The sequence below is a fragment of the Pseudophryne corroboree genome, chromosome 3 (assembly GCF_028390025.1).
Source record: "Pseudophryne corroboree isolate aPseCor3 chromosome 3, aPseCor3.hap2, whole genome shotgun sequence".
In the NCBI taxonomy this organism is placed as follows: domain Eukaryota; kingdom Metazoa; phylum Chordata; class Amphibia; order Anura; family Myobatrachidae; genus Pseudophryne; species Pseudophryne corroboree.
Genome location: NC_086446.1, coordinates 581,249,225 through 581,264,507, shown reverse-complemented (window position 1 = coordinate 581,264,507; position 15,283 = coordinate 581,249,225). Strand labels below are relative to the sequence as shown.

Here is a 15,283-nt window from a genome sequence, read left to right as displayed (position 1 = left end):
GGGGTTTTTTGCACATATACAGTGTTATACACTGTATTATGTGCTATTTGTGCCAAAAGGTAAACTAATTGCTGCCCAGGGCGCCCCCCCCCCCCAGCGCCCTGCACCCAACAGTGACCGGAGTGTGTGGTGTGCTATGGGAGCAATGGCGCACAGCTGCAGTGCTGTGCGCTACCTTAATGAAGACAGGAGTCTTCAGCCGCCGTTTTTCATCTTTATCTTCCGTCTTCTGGCTCTGCAAGGGGGACGGCGGCGCGGCTCCGGGAACGGACGATCGAGGTCGGGCCCTGTGTTCGATCCCTCTGGAGCTAATGGTGTCCAGTAGCCTTAGAAGCACAAGCTAGCTGCAAGCAGGTAGGTTTGCTTCTCTCCTCTCAGTCCCTCGTAGCAGTGAGTCTGTTGCCAGCAGATCTCACTGAAAATAAAAAACCTAACAAATACTTTCTTTTCTAGTGAGCTCAGGAGAGCCCACTAAGTGCATCCAGCTCTGGCTGGGCACAAATTCTAACTGAGGTCTGGAGGAGGGGCATAGAGGGAGGAGCCAGTGCACACCAGATATAGTACCTAATCTTTCTTTTAAGAGTGCCCAGTCTCCTGCGGAGCCCGTCTATTCCCCATGGTCCTTACGGAGTTCCCAGCATCCACTAGGATGTCAATATTCTGTTATACAGCAAGCAAGGTCATGTATGAACACAAGACATCTGCATTTTTTTTTATTTTAAATAAACACTGCCTATAACTAATTTTACTTATTAAATCAGACTTCTTGCCATAATTGGACTCTTAATGATAAATTGGCCTTTAATTGTATGTAGTGACTACGGGGGGGTGGGGGGTCATTCCGAGTTGATCACTCGCTGTCGATTTTCGCAGCGCAGCGATCAGGTGAAAAATTGGCATTTCTGCGCATGCGTATGGGCCGCAATGCGCACGCGCTTCGTATGGGTACAAAGCCCGTTGTGGTTGTGCACAGATTGTAGCGAAGTTTTCAGTTGCACTGACGGCCGCAAGAAGATTGACAGGAAGGGGGAGTTTCTGGGTGTCAACTGACCGTTTTCAGGGAGTGTTTGCAAAAAAGCAGGCGTGTCTGAAAAAATGCAGGCGTGGCTGGGCGTTCACTGGCCGGGTGTATGACGTCAAATCCGGGCACGAATAGGCTGAAGTGATTGCAAGCGCTGAGTAGGTTCAGAGCTACTCTGAAACTGCACAAACTGTTTTTGCAGAGCTCGGCTGCACAAGCGTTCGCACTTCTGCTAAGCTAAAATACATTCCCCCGTGGGCGGCGGCATAGCGTTTGCACGGCTGCTAAAACTAGCTAGTGAGCGATCAACTAGGAATGACCCCCTACAGCCAGAGGCGTAGCGTGGAGACATGACACCCGGAGCAGGGTCATGTCACGGTATCCCCCCCCCACACACACACACACACCGCCACACACACACATAAATACAGTGGAAATTTTGAAGAGGGGGTATGGAAAAGTGAAGGTTGTAATTATGTGTGCGCGCGCCCTGAAAAGGGGGCGTGGCCACTCAAAAGGGAGTGTGGTCACTCAAAAGGGGGCGTTGTCACTCAAAAGGGGGCGTATCATTAAGTGTAGTGTACCACATCATATACCCATTATACACATTATGCACCACAATAGTAGGACCCCTTAAACTATCTAGTACTGGTGCCCCTTATATATTATGCCACACTGAATGAGCCAAAATTTCCATGGAATGAGCCAAAGTTCACATTACGCCACACATTATGAGCCAAAATTCACATTATGCAACACGGAATGAGCCAAAATTCACATTATCCCACACAGCATGTTCCAAAATTCACATTACCCCACACAGTATGAGCCAAAATTCACATTACAACACACAGTATGATCCAAAATTCACATTACCCCACACAGTATGAGCCAAAATTCACATTACCCCACACAGTATGAGCCAAAATTCACATTACCCCACAGTATGATCCAAAATTCACATTACCCCACACAGTATGATCCAAAATTCACATTACCCCACACTGTATGATCCAAAATTCACATTATCCCACACAGTATAATACAAAATTCAGGGAGAGTGACAGCAGGGACATATGGACAGGGAGAGTGACAGCAGGGACAGGGAGAGTGACAGAGAGAGTGACAGCAGGGACAGGGAGAGTGACAGAGAGAGTGACAGCAGGGACAGGGAGAGTGACAGCATAGAGAGTGACAGCAGGGACAGTGACAGAGAGAGTGACAGCAGGGACAGGGAGAGTGACAGAGAGAGTGACAGCAGGGACAGGGAGAGTGACAGCAGGGACAGAGAGAGTGATAGCAGTGACAGAGGGACAGAAAGAGAGACAGCAGTGACAGATGGACAGAAAGAGTGACAGAGGGACAGTACCTAATGAGCAGCAGATGGGGCTGTGGTCGACGGCAGTGCAGAGGCTGAAGTTGGCGGTGGTGAGAAGGCCCTGGGCAGCAGCGGTGACCAGGAGAAGGCCCTGGGTGGCAGTGCTGAGGATGACATGGACAGCAGCGGTGGAGGATGTGGGCAGCAGAGGCAGCGGCGAAGAGGACAAATCCTGGGGCAGCGGCGTTGTGGAGATGGCGTTCGGTCCCTATGACCGTGGCGCCACCATTTGAAATCTCCTGCGGATCGGCAGCCAATCAGGAAAGGCCGCTCCTGATTGGCTGCCAGCTCCAGCGCTTGACAGCGTGGAATTTGAAAGGTGGCAGAGATCAGTGCTCGAAGTGCTGGTATGCCATACCAGTGTATACCAGCCCACTTCGAGCACTATATATATATATATACACACACACACACACACACACACACACACACACAGTATATATTCACACACACATATAGGCAAAGACATACATATACACACACACATATACACACAGACATACATAAACACACATGTTGTATACAAAGAAATATGCACAAACACACACATACAGACAGACATACATAAGCACACACGTATACACATAAAAACACACATATGCACACAGACATATACACACATATAAACACATTTACACACACTCACATTTACACATACATACATACATATAGACACACAGACATATACACACACATGTACATATGAACACAAAGTATACGCAGACATAAACACACATCAATTCTCACCAAGAAGAGGGCAGCAGCTACTCGTTCTAGCCTGGAGGGGCAGAGCTTCTATGTGATTGACAAGCTGGGCCTCTGTGGGTAGGAGAAAAGTACTGAGGAAAGGGAAGGGGTGGCCACCACACTGCCTGCATGTTCCATATCACTGAATGCAGATACAGTACCTGACAGCCAGGAATGTTCTTCTGACTAGCCTCCAATCCTCCTCACTTCCCTTACACACCACACTGCACCGCTATTGAAGCTCTGCATTGCAGTCAGTGACATGGGACATGCAGGCAGTTTAGTGGCCACCCCTTCCTTCTCTTCTAGTCATCTCCTCCTACCCTGAGTCCCGGCTCCCAGCTCTGTCCCCAGCGCCTTCTGTCCCCAGCGGCATCTGGAGCTCAAGCACCACTCGTTCCACCCTCGCTACGCCCCTGACTACAGCCTAATAGTTCGGAAACTCCAGCTCAATTATGTAAGACCCCTAGAATACACAAGAAGGTCTTCTGCCTATAACTGCCACCCGCTGTTCCCTATAGATGTCATATTCAAAGAAACAGCACAAGTTACAGAGAAGCTGGAAGTTGATATGCCTAACAAGTATGAGTCACTAGACATTCCAGCAGCTTAGATGTAACTGAGCCAGATGCTACCACTGTGGAAGCTCAGCCACAGAAAAGTTATTCTGCAAGATCAAATATTGGCAAGCCATCTGACAGATATGATGCGGATTTTGCAAACATTACATTTAGTTAGCCTCTAGATATTTATGAAGCACAATCAAGGGTCGACTGGTTTGAATGGTAGTCAGCGATAGACAAGGAGATTAAATCACTTATTGATAACAATATGTTGTCTATAGTCCAAAGACCAAGCCATCGAAAGATGGTAAAAAGTACATGGGCGTTCTGCAGAAAAATTAAGGCAGATGGGAGTAATACACGCTGCAGGGCCATCTTAATGTATAGACACACTGGGCAGCTGCCCAGGGCCCCATAAATCTGGGAGTATTTGAGCAGGGGTCGGTGGTGGCCATACAATCAGAGTAGCGAGACAGCATTCTCTACCTGCCTTCCAGCATGCATCCAGACAGTGAATGGGTTTCAATACGCTGTTTGGATTGATGGCTGGAACTATCCACCAATCAGAGTGCTGACTACCATTCACTTTATGGAAGCATGTGGAGCAGAGGTGACCGAAAGGTAGATCGCGATCTACCGGTAGCTCGCGGTGCATCCGCCGGTAGATCGCGACAGACTTAACAGAAAATAACTGTAAGGAGCCTGCCTCCACTGCTTCTCTTCACAGTTCCCAGGGATGCAGTGTGCGGGTGCGCAGGTGACGTAAGGACGTCACCCGCGATGTGAGGAGCCTGGGCGTTAGTTGGATCCAGTTTGATCCAGCCGGCAGTGGCGACGACAGGAAAAGCAGCCAGCGGGAGGCCATGCAGCGTGAAAGCGGGAGCCGTGACCTCAGGGAGAGGGAGGACTGAAGCTAGGCAGAGTGACAACTTGTCAGGTAAGTTATGCAAAGCGGGGTTTCTTCACAAGGGGAGGAACGATCTGCAAAGGGGGGATCTGCACAGAGCGTGGTATCTTCACAAAGGTTTTTTTTTTTTTAAACAAGGGATCTGCAAAGGGTGGAGGATCTGCACAGAGGGGATTATTGTACAGGGGGCTATTATGCAGGGCACTGGAAGGGGGGTATCTGCAAAGTGGGGGATTTGCACGGAGGAGGGTATTGTACAGGGGGCTATTATGCATGGGGAGTGGAAGGGGGGTATCTGTACAAGGTGGGGATTTGCACAGAGGGGGGTTATTTGATGTTGTCATTCTTAATGCTATTTGTAAATGTGAGCGTTATTATTGGTGCTGTTATTTGATGTCATCATTATTAATGCTATTATTAAATGTGAGCGTTATTATTGGTGTCATTTGACGCCGGTAGATCAAAAGTCCGGCCACCCCTGATGTAGAGAATTGGTGCAGGACCACAGGAGGGGCATGGTTGATTTTTTTATTGGTTCCCGTGAATGGGTGTGTAGCGGCCCCAATGCATTGCTTTGCCCAGGTCCTATAATGCAGTTAAGACGGCCCTGACAAGACCCACTTAGTCGCAAAAGTTTATACCCAGAAGTCAGGAATCGGTTATGGTGAAACTTATGCCCTGTGGCAAAATATAGTATGACTAGTCATGGCTATATCTGCATTGCACAATGTTACTGTACCAGATGGACTTGGATTCCATATTCCTGAACAGTGAACTGACAGAGGAGATCTACAGATGTGTCCGCTTACATCTAGCCTCCATGCATGTTAAAAGGTCCTTTGCCATGGCGTGACTTGGTAGCGCGGAGCGTTTTATCGTGTGACTTTTTCTATTAAAATGTGTCTTAAGATGTGAATAGCAAGCACAAGCAGTTTTTGCTGATTTAAATGATATGTGGCATTCCTATGGGGGTCATACCCGATGGCACGCTGCAGTTTTTCGCAGCCGCGCGATCGGGTCCGGAATGGGCATGCGCTACGGCCGCAATGCGCAGGTGCGTCGCTGCCCGGCGACGGGGAATGCCAGGCAGCGAATGTTCTAACGAAGATTTCGATCGCAGCGGCGATCGCAAGGTGACTGACAGCAGGAAGGTGTTCCGGGGTGGCAACTGACCGTTTTCTGGGAGTGGAGAGGAAAACGCAGGCGTGTCCAGGCGTTTTCAGGGCGGGTGTCTGACGTCAATTCCGGGACTTGACAGGCTGAAGTGATCGCAGAGGCTGAGTAAGTTCAGAGCTACTCAGAAACTGCACAAAATGTTTTTGTACAGCTCCCCTGCACAAGTGTTCGCACACTTTGCACAGCTAAGATACACTCCACCATAGGCGGCGACTATCTGATCGTATGGGCTGCAAAAAGTTGCAGCGTGCGATCAACTCGGAATGACCCCCTATATTCTGTGTACGACCACGAGTGCATCTGCATACGAAATGCTACGCTATTGTATTTTCAATACCATTTCGTATGCAGATACAGCCAGAGATGCCCACAGAATATAGGCATGCCGCATATTATTTTATTCAGCAGAGTCTGCTTGTGCATCTTATTTGCATAAGATGTGAATAAGATGCATTTTTAGCAAAATAAAAAACACCCGATGCTAACAGAGTTGCACGGGACCAGTCAGCTCACTCAAGTCAGGCATCTCCTGCTGCGTGGCGTACTGAGGCAAGATGTATGAAGACACATCTGTATATGGAACCGCCACAGCATTATGATGAGAAGATATTCAAAGAAGGAGAAATCTGTCTACTGTCCGCTGTTGGTACATAAAATTAGACGCTGTACCTCAGGAAATGGGTTTTGAACGCTCAAAGACAGATAACTGCCTCTATCACAAATACATAGAGAAGAAACTGTTCATTGTTGTCGTCAGGGCCGATGCAAGGTTTCTTGGCACCCTAGGCAAAACTTCAGCCTCCATTCCCCCCCCCCCACCCCAAAAACAAAAACAAAAAAAACAGAACAACCACCCGCCATTGGCCACCACAGGAATAAATAATAACAAATAGGAAAAAAAAAAAAAACACTGGCCTCCACAGGGTAAAAAAAAAACACACACATTGAGGCAGACGCACACGCACACACACACACACACACACACACACACACACACACACACACACACAATGACACTCATACTGAGGCAGAGGCACACACATACACACACACGCACTCATACTGAGGCAGAGGCACACACACACACTCATACTGAGGCACACACACACTCATACTGAGGCACACACACACTGACACTCATCCTGAGGCAGATGTACACACACACACTCATACTGAGGCACACACACTGACACTCATACTGAGGCAGATGCACACACACACTCATACTGAGGCACACACACACTGACACTCATACTGAGGCAGACTCACACACTCATACTGAGACACACACACATACTGACACACTCATACTGAGACACACACACACTGATACTGAGACACACACACACTGACACTCATACTGAGGCAGACGCACACACACTCATACTGAGACACACACACACTGACACTAATACTGAGACACACACAAACTGACACTTATACACACACAAACACTGACACTCATACTGACGCAGAGGCACACACACACACACTGATACTGAGACACACACACACACACACACACACACACACACTGTGAATCGACCAAGGAGGCCTTACACCTCAAGGAACCTTTGAGTGAGCTGAATGTCATGAATATACGAGATACCATCAACATCGATTGCGATAACAGAGTTGCAATCAACCTATTACATAGTACCAAGCACCACAGGATGTCCAAGTATATCCTGATAAGACCATCACTTAATTTCTGAACTCTTGGAAAGAGGATTTGTTGATGTACTGTAGTCTACATTGCCAGTGATGAGAATCCTGCAGATGTGCTTATGAAAGGTTTCACATCACATTCACTTATGATGTTTCTGAAAAAGAGTGGACCGGAAGTCACATGGGGTTGCGGTCGTTAGGCCGACATGCATTAGGCCGACATGCACTGGTAATGGTCGTTGGGTCGACACACATTAGGTCGACATGCATTGGCTCGACCACTAAAGGTCGACATGCACTAGGTCGACAGGGTGTCTAGGTTGACAGGTTCATTAGGTCGACATGTACAAGGTCAATAGATCAAAAGGGCGACGTGAGTTTTTCACAATTTTTTTAATTTTTTGACCTTTTTCATACTTTACAATCCACGTGGACTATTAATGGGAACGGTAATCTGTGCCGAGCGCAGCGGTAGCAGAGCCATGCGAGGGGACGCAGTGCACTAATTGGGGTTCCTCGTCACTGTACGAAGAAAACGACACCAAAAACAGTCAAAAAACCCATGTTGACCTTTTGACCTGTCGACCTTGCACATGTCGACCTAACGGCCCTGTCGACCTAGACAACCTGTCGACCTAGTGCATGTCGACCTTTAGTGGTCGACCCAATGCATGTCGACCTAATGTGTGTCGACCCAACGACCCATACCAGTCACGTGATATATTGCTGTTTTCTTATGTGCTGTACCCTACCTATCTTACAAGTTGCTACAGAGAAGCATTGATTAAATGTTTGAGTAACATTGAAGCTTAGAGCGAGGGGGATTGTTGAAAGTGGAGAGTGCTACTGCGTAGGCTCCTTATTGTTTCTCCAGGGAGGCTTCATTGTCTGCACCAAGATGGCTGCTGACAGTACCTCTCCTGGGCTGCTTCATCTTGTCACTATGTTAAAGCATCACAGTGGGAGTTTGTAGCCTTCCACTTAGCTCCAGTAAGACACAAGGTTACCTTTGACATATTGCGTTCCAAACCACTGTTTCAACATCTCAGCACCACTACCAGCATCCACATCCACTCGCCGGCTGCTGAGCTGTATAAGACCCCGCTCTACTCAAGCTCCGCTCCATGACCAGAGTGTGTATAATAGGGAGTATGGCTGCACACTGTATAACATCAATAAACCACTCTACTGGTTAAGTACCTGGGCTGTTCATAGTATTAAGGGATCAGGAGGTGTGTACAGAAACACTTCCACTCTATTAAGTCTATACATACATATTTTCAACAGTGTACATGTCCATGTCTTTACAGATAAAATGGATATAAATCTAAGTATGTCCTTAACTCCTTGGGCACACGGGGGAAGTAGACTCATTAGATAATTAACCCAAAATCTTCTCATAGGGATAAGTTATTTTTCTAGCATTCTCTACTACACCCATCTCCCAGTCGCAGCTGCTGGACGGTGGGTAGCATGCTGGACAGCCTTGCCCTGCGCTTGGCGGCCCCCAGCATGCTATAGAAACAGTCGCAGATTCTGCTTTTTAGCAGAATCTGCAATCCAACCTGAATAGGGTCCATTGGGTGGTAGTTGGAATGGCTGTTGGATCCTTACACTCTTTTGGAATGACTGTTATATGGCCATTAAGGGACTAGTCAGAGAAAGTCTTCCCCTCTGAGGCTGTGTTTAAGGCTCAAAAAAGAATCAGGAGAAGAGTAGCCAGAATGTTTAGTAATAGATGAAGGAAATCTCATTTGGTCCTGGACTTTTACCAGATGGCATGGGCGTAACTATAGTGGGTGCAAGGGATGTCATTGTTATAGGGCCCAGAGGGTTTGGAGGCGCTGGACCAAGCTCATATAGTTGTCTACCAAATTTCTGAAATTACCTGCTAAGAACCTGGGTCCAGCCAATTGCCTGGGCATGTAAAGGGGGGCTCATCAGTGGCTCTCCCTCATCATCTGTCTCTCCCTCTCAGTAAAGCGCCACACTGATATGATCCATATCCAAAAATCCTGTTTCATGCTCACAGACACAGCTAAGATAATCATTAAGCCCGGCACTGTGGATAGTTACTGGGTCCAGTCGGGTGTTGCAGTGCACCAGCTTAGGCATCTGGCATGGGGAGTTAAGGCCCCCATAAATCTAAAGTCCATTTCCCTGATTCCTCAACCGCCCAGTACCGCTAGTCTGATCAATACGTGGCCATCAGTGATAGCCAAGCTGTCAGGAATCAGCATTCAGTGATGTCTCACTTACCGGCGCACTGGTGTGCAGGCCTCCGGAGCAGTGGCGTAAGTTTGTCCTAGTTGCCCGGAGGCAAGAAAATATTGGTGTCCCCCCGCTATGTGGATATATATATATATATATATATATATATATATATATAAAATTTGCTCCTGCATAGCAAGCCTGCAGATTCTAACTATATGAAGCTACTACAAAACCATTGCAACTAGGCGGATCTATGTAGGGGTCCAGCCACACACTACATAGATCTGCTCAGTCCCTCACAATGCTGATTATTTCTCTGACAATTAATTTGCAAGTGTCATATCCAGGATTAGAACCCACAACCTATTACACTAGAAGCATGCACCTTACTGATGGAGATATCTGCTGTTGCATAGGAAGTATGAGAATTCTAACTACATGATGTTACGTGTAATTGTCAGAGAAATAACTTCATATAGTTAGAATTCTCATGCTTCCTTTATTTATTTATTTATTTATTAACAGTTTCTTATATAGCGCAGCATATTCCGTTGCACTTTACAATTAGAACAACAGTAATAGAACAAAACTGGGTAAAAACAGACAGACAGAGGTAGGAAGGCCCTGCTCGCAAGCTTACAATCTATAGGGAAATAGGCATAGATACACAAGGATTATAGGAGCAAATAGCTTCATCATTAAGTTGTCTGCTTTCAGTGTATCTATAATAAAGAGGGTGTGATTTGTAAGGTGTAGTGGCTAGTGGGGAAGTCGGCTACGGAAGAGTTACTGGCTGCTGTCAATTAACTTAATTAATTAATGTCGCTGAACACACAAAACAAGAGGAGAGGTGCCCCCCTTCAAAGCAGGAGCCCGGCGGCAGCTGACTCCGTTGCCTCCCAGAGTTCTGCCTCTGCTCCGGAGGTCATGGCCCCAGTCTGCGGCTGTATGAGCATCCTGTCTTCGGAGCGCAGTACCCACTATTGTGGTGAACCCCTGAAGTCCATTCTGCGGGGTGCCCTCCTGTGTACCGGCCATCTGTACAGCATGGGCGCCGCCATGACACTTGCGGTCAGCTGACCAGAGAGCACCCAATCCTGCGCTGTGATTGCTCACATGATCCAAGTATCTAATGACTGCCGACCAGGGGGTATAAGTCCGGGGCATCGGCTCAGTCTCATCACCTTGGACAACGCGTCGCATTGCTGCATAGTGTCTCCAGTTTCCAGTCTCCAGTTCCAATCTCCAATCTCCAGTCTTCAATCTCTTGTTTCCAGCGATCTATTTCTGGCATCTCCAAGTGATCTCCCGGTTCCAGTATTCCTGTGGAACTACAGGTCCCAGCATTTACTTCACCTCCAACTTCTGCTACAGTCAGCCTCCACCTTTTGCAGTAAGAAACTTTCTTCAGGTGCTATTCATTATCTTCACCTGTGTATGGTTAACTTGCATTCAGCATTGTGCTATGGCATCTGGCACTTAATACAACCACTTCATATGTGTTTCAAGTTGTCTCCTGCTTAACCTTGCTTGGTTGTGGACTCTGCATTACAAACTGACTGTGTGGAGTATCGTTGCTGGTTTCCAAACCAACTGTGGGAGTGATCACCATCTGATTGCTATACTAGTTTCCAGACTAGTTCATTGCCTGTATTTCATTGCCTAATTACTGCACTGGTTTCCAGACCAGCTAAATACCTGTGACTGTTTATTCATCATTGTCAGCATTCCATGTACCATCCATCCCAAGTTATCATCTGCTTTAATTACTGTATATATTCGTGAGCATATGATAAACATCATTGCGCACATGCGCAGGAATCTCTTACAGCCTCCTCGGTTTCTCCATCGCACCACCACTGACCCACTAGTGCCCCCTCTGGGGACAGACATAACAACAGATCTGACAGTTTGTCCAAGGTCCATGGACCCGGATGGTGGTCAGAGTGTGGGAGCAGGGGCTCTTCAGAATTTAATCTCACGACTCGATGGTACAGAGGCTGCACAACAGCAGATCATACAGTTTTTACAAGAGATGTCTTCTCGGTTGGATACTCTACAACAATCTCTGCCAAGTTCTATTGTTCCAGCTGCACCAGCGACTCCAGCTCCAGTTTCCAGTGCCACAGCTTCAGGCTCTCCCGCTGCTCCTGGTTTAGGATCTCGTCTCCATCTTCCTACACCAAGTAAATTTGATGGCAATCCTAAAACCTGTCGTGGATTCCTGAACCAATGTCAAGTTCATTTTGAATTGCTGCCGCACAATTTCCTGATGCCCAGAACCAAAGTTGCGTACATTGTGTCTCTCCTGACTGGCTCTGCCTTGAATTGGGTTTCCCCGTTATGGGAGTGAGCAGATTCACTGCTAAACAACTACACAGACTTTGTAGCTGCATTTAAACGTATCTTTGAGCCTGGGTGTACAACATCAGCTTCCTCTGATATCCTCCAGATTCGCCAGAGAACACGCACCATGGGACAGTTCCAGACATTGGCGTCAGAGGTTGAGTGGAACAATCAAGCTCTGGCTGCGGCATTCTGGCACGGTCTCTCTGATCATATAAAAGATGAACTGGCTACCCGAGATCTCCCAGAGCAATTAGAATCGTTTATTTCCTTGTGTGTAAAGTTGGTTCTGCGTTTACGCGAAAGAGCAAGAGAACGTTCTCATGGTGATCCTTGCAAGCACGGAGTTATGCCTCAAGTACAACCTTCTCCCTCCACTTCAGATGAGCCTATGCAAGTAAATAGGTCCCGCTTAACTCCTGAGGAGCGGTCAAGAAGAATACGGGAAAGACTGTGTCTGTACTGTGCTGCAGCTGGTCACATGATTGGTTCCTGTCTGTCGCGTTCGGGAAACGCCAGATCCTAACTTGCAAGGGAGGAGTCAAGTTAGGAACCTTATCTAAAGCTCCTTCTTCTCGAGAACTTATCCTACCAGTAACGTTGGAAACACAGAGTGGATTACATGGGTGGTCTTCAGTTTGCCTACTGTCAGGATCCCGGCGCACAGTATACCGGTGCCGGAATCCCGACAACCGGCATACCGACACTTTTTCTCCCTCTTGGGGGTCCACGACCCCCCCTGGAGGGAGAATAGATAGTGTGGCACGCGTTCCCGCAGCGTGGCTGCTGGGAACTTTATTACACAGGCTGCAGTTGACAAGACCCGTCTTCCTGTCTCCAGATTGTCTCGCCCAGTCTATCTTACCGCTGTGGACTGTAGCCGTATTGCTGAGGGGTCCATCAGTCAGCAAACTAAGCCCGTGGTCCTAGGGGTGGGATTTCTTCATTCTGAGCTCATTGAACTGTTGGTCATTCCTAAAGCCACTTATCAGATCGTGTTGGGTATGCCTTGGCTTCAGCTTCATAACCCTCAAATCGACTGGTCTACACTACAACTCACAGCATGGAGTTCCTCCTGTTTCCATTCCTATTTAGCTCAAGTTCGTCCTGTGAGATCTTCGGGGTTGAAACCCCAGTGTGAAATTCCTGTGGCCTACAAAGAATTTACTGACGTCTTCAGTGAGAAGGCCGCTGATGTTCTGCCTCCCCATCGGAAATGGGATTGTCCCATCGATCTGATCCTGGGGAGAATGCCTACTAGAGGACGAACATATCCTTTATCCGTTCCAGAAACTCAAGCCATGAGTGAATATATAAAAGAGAATCTACAAAAAGTAATCATTCGTCCCTCTTCATCTCCTCCAGCAGGGGCAGGGTTTTTCTTTGTGAAAAAGAAAGACGGAGGACTACGTCCCTGCATTGATTATAGAGCCTTAAATGAGATTACCATCAAAAACAGCTACCCCTTACCATTAATCACGGAACTGTTTGACAGAATTAAAGTAGCCAGTATCTTTACCAAATTAGATCTCCGTGGGGCATATAATCTCATTAGAATCCAGAGTGGCGATGAGTGGAAGACCACTTTTAACACCCATGACGGCCACTATCAGTATCTTGTGATGCCCTTCGGATTAAGTAATGCCCCAGCTGTGTTTCAGAACTTTGTCAGTGAAATATTTTGAGATGTTCTGTATAAATACGTGGTAGTTTACCTTGACGACATTCTGATTTTCTTTCAAGATTTAGCCTCTCATCGTCAACAGGTAAAAGAGGTCCTTTAATGCCTACGACAGAATCATCTTTATGGGAAGTTGTCTAAGTGTACTTTTGAAGCTCCTTCGATGCCCTTCCTCGGGTATATAATCTCTGGTTCAGATCTTCGAATGGATCCTGTTAAATTGGAAGCAATAGAGAACTGGTCTCTTCCTACATTGCTCAAGTCTGTTTAAAGTTTTATTGGCTTCGCCAATTATTATAGAGAATTAATTAGAGGATTCTCTACCCTGATAGCACCAATTACTTGCCTCACATGGAAAGGCGCAAATCCTTCTCAGTGGTCAGAAGAAGCTCTGGCTGCTTTCCAAAATATTAAGCAAGCTTTCATTTCAGCTCCTGTGTTACAGCAACCAGATATCAACAGACCCTTCGAGTTGGAAGTGGACGCCTCAACAGTTGGCGATGGCGCGGTGTTGTCCCAAACCAGCGACGATGGCAAGACTCACCCCTGTGGGTTTTTCTCTCGTAGATTTCTACCTGCTGAGATAAACTACGCCATCGGTGACCAGGAGCTCCTGGAAGAGTGGAGGTATCTTCTGGAGGGCGCAAAGTTTCCTATTACCATCTTCACCATAACAACCCTCTTTACTTGAAAGTAGCGCAGTGTTTAAATTCTCGTCAAGCAAGGTGAACTTTATTCTTTTCTCATTTTAATTTCAAGTTACAGTTCCGCCCTGGTTCTCAGGATGTTAAAGCAGATGCCTTGTCACGCTCCATGAGTTCCATGGAGGAATCTTCTAAACAAGAATCTCATCCAGTTCTCGATCCTGTAGTGTTTGCTTCCACAGAAGTGTCTCCTGTTCCGCCTCCTGGCAAGATGTTTGTTTCTCCTGAGCTCCGCCCGAATCTGCTGTCATGGGCTCATATTTCTAAGTTTACCGGACATCCTGGGGTTCTAAAGACTTTTTGTCTCAATCCTATTGGTGGCCTCATATGAAAGCTGATATTCAGGATTTCGTGACCCAAGTGTGCCCAGCACAAAGTTCCTCGTCAGTCTCCTGCTGGTCAACTGTTACCTAACGCTATACCAAGTCGTCCCTGGTCTCACTTGTCAATGGATTTCATCTCAGACTTACCTCCCTCCAAAGGGTATGATACCATCTGGGTAGAGGTTGACAGGTTCTCAAAGATGGCCCATTTTGTTCCACTTATGGGGTTGCCTTCTGCTCCAAAGCTCGCACAAATATTCTTACGTGACATCTTCAGGTTGCATGGACTCCCAACAGAAATTATATCTGACCGTGGTGTTCAGTTTGTGGCAAGATTTTGAAGGCCTTATTGTTAGGGTCTCCTGCTCTGTGCTGCCACGTCGTCATGGCAACCAGGAGACAAGTGCTAGCGGAGTAACCTGAGCGTAGCTGATACTCCAGTTCGGGTCTTTTGCTGTGCAGTGGTTACAGGCTCTGTGCACGGCAGGGGATCCGGTGCTGGTTTTTGTGCTCACAGTCTGTGAGGTCTGAGTGGGGCGTGGACAGCACCTGCTA

General features: G+C 47.3%; 1 long non-coding RNA gene across 1 annotated transcript in view; it reads right to left on the bottom strand.

Moving 5' to 3' along the window:
* LOC135056356 (uncharacterized) overlaps positions 1–15,283 on the bottom strand; it is a 177,270-nt gene that overhangs the window by 116,946 nt on the left and 45,041 nt on the right. The gene's annotated exons all lie outside the window — the stretch shown is intronic.